We start from the raw sequence: 2,581 nt of genomic DNA on the forward strand, positions 1-2,581 counted from the left end.
CCATTGCCATGTGATTCCCTAGGAAACAGTCATTTGCCCTAACACCAGAACAGAGAATGCGATGATAATACTCTACGTAGATGTTTGAAGAAGATATGTGTTTGCACACTCAGTATAATAATGGTCCACACTTTTGGCCTTCCCTATCAAGGCATTGAGTAGGTCAATGATCCCTATGGAAGTCATCTTGCATCATATCAGGGTAAAGGTACTGGTTGGAGAATCTGAGGAAAGGGTAAGGGTCCACATATTCTACCAAAATCTGAACCTTTCTCACATCCTAAGGGTTTGTTTTTTTTTGGTTTTTTTTGGATTTTACAATACGGCAAATTTTCTATTAAGAGAAGTTTAGAAAACTCTTCTTCCTATTTTCTTCAGAAATGACAGTGATATGAAGTTTGAAATAGGTTCACTCAAGGAAGAAAGATTCATGTGCTGAGTGTGCACCAGTAATTTACTTCTCCCTTTCTTCCTGCATAAGTTTAAATACTTTCAGTGAGCCTGGGCTCTCCAGGTGGCACCAGGAAACTGATCTATAAACTTGGTATTGAAGAAGCAAAGCTTTTGGCCCATTTCAGGGCAATGTAGGCAGCAGGAGAGGGCACTGTTGTGAATACTGTGACCACTACAGTCATATAGTCACAAGACAGCAAAACTAATGATTCATAATTTTAATTTATTAACAACCACTTTATAAATAAAATATTCAGGCACCTGTTGATAGAAATAATGTAAAAGGAAGCCAACCATTAAATCTGTGAATTGATTAATATATTTTATTAAAAAAGTGTCTATTCACCTAAGTATGTGTTTACATGAAAACAAATCTAGATGAAGAAGAATAAGGGATAAGCTTGGAATCCTTCTATAAATTCCCAATGACCTCACAGTTGCCTGACATCCATTGACAAAGTAAAAATTTAAAGAGAAAATAATGTGAAGTAATTAAATTTTTAATCTTTATATGAAATTACCAGGAGAATACCCTGGGAGCAGTCTAGTCAAAGCAACTTAAAATTACCTCCTGCCTAAGACAAGAGGTGCATACTAAGAGTTAATTTTGGTGTTCATGCAGGAGTGTGTGTGTGTGTGTGTGAGTGTGTGTGTGTGTGTGTTGGTGTGTAGGTGTATGTGTTTATGTGCTAGAGAGAGAGAAAGAGAGAGAGAGAGAGAGAAAGTTTTAGAGGGAGGTAGATAGAAAGTTTAATTAATCTGTTGGTATTTAGTTCTAAACATCACTTCTAAAAGTAATATGGGCTTACTTAATAGCAAGAACAATTTGCCCCTCCTGAAAATTTTGCTTCACAGCCATGAGCCCTGGAATTTCCCAGCTCTCTCTATAAGATTAATTTAACATCCTTACACTCACAGGAAGGGAAAGTCTACCTCCCTATTGACTAAGAAGGCACTAACTGATAAGCAAAAGGGCATTTGTAATCCATGCCATCCTCTCTGGGAGCAGCTGAGTAGAGAAAATGGGGAAAATCAATAGGCCAAGAATTGATGAGAAGACATTGATTCTTACTGATTTCAGAGACATTTTTTTATTAACATATTGTGAAACAGAAAACAAAAGATCCAGGCAGCTCATTTTCTAGGCCCCTGGCAATGAATGTAGTCACCCCTGTTTTGGAGTGTGTAGGGGAAGAGCCAGGAATGGAGAGCAGAGCCAACTCTGGGCCACTGGCCTGTTGGTTATGGACGGTAAAAAGACTCATCAAAGGGATAGGCAGGTCATGTTCACAGGCAACAACTATGTCTGTGGACCCTGATGTGGCTCTGTACTGGCAGGGAGGCCAGGGGGATCCTCTTTATGCCTGCAAATAGTGCCCTGGAAAGGAGACCTGCTTATTCTGATATTTTTTCTCTAAGGCATTCCATTCTCATCTTCACAGACCACCTTGAGTTGTTATTGGTGTCTTTGCAGAGTGAAGTCAGCCCTCATCTCCTCATCATGGTTTCACAGTATCTGCCATTTTGGCTACTTGGATTGGCATCATAGTGCTGGGCCAGAAAGTGTCTGTACCTGTTGTCATTTAAGCCAGGGTCACCGGGGTCAAACCCAGACCCAGCATGAAAACCAGCTACAGGAGACCCACGCCCATCATCATCTCTACTAACAAAAGCTCCTGCCAAGGGCAAAAGGTATGGTGGGGCAAAGTAGGCCAAAAAGGAAATTAGGCTAAAAGGACACGTCATCAGGAGTCAGGTATCCTCAGTCACCTAAATTATATATTTTCTTTTCTTTTCCTCATTAATCTCACATTTCTTGTCAGTCCATTCCTTTGGAAAATCAATCTAAGTTTCCTGAACACAACTTCCAGCCCCAAACATTCTTTCCCAACCCTTAAGACTCACTGAGTACTTACCTTTCTATCAGTCATAGCATTGCAATATCCATTCACACTCTAATTCATTTGTTAATTAATTGAATAACAAACATTACATAAGCTCCTCTGGGTACAAGGCACTTTGCTAGGTCCTGGCACACAGAGACCATTACTATATACCCAAGTCCTCCCTAAAAGGAGATATAGCATCCATGGAGAAGGAATAGGAGCTCCAGTTCATTGAAATAAAA

General features: G+C 39.9%; 1 protein-coding gene and 1 pseudogene across 1 annotated transcript in view; both read right to left on the reverse strand.

Moving 5' to 3' along the window:
* The window catches only part of LOC102255358 (ribonuclease 4-like), a 31,282-nt gene that overhangs the window by 25,314 nt on the left and 3,387 nt on the right, over positions 1 to 2,581 (reverse strand). The window lies entirely within an intron of this gene.
* On the reverse strand, positions 30 to 2,111 carry LOC106725369 (annotated as a pseudogene).

The sequence above is a fragment of the Myotis brandtii genome, unplaced genomic scaffold (assembly GCF_000412655.1).
Source record: "Myotis brandtii unplaced genomic scaffold, ASM41265v1 scaffold1571, whole genome shotgun sequence".
Lineage (NCBI taxonomy): Eukaryota > Metazoa > Chordata > Mammalia > Chiroptera > Vespertilionidae > Myotis > Myotis brandtii.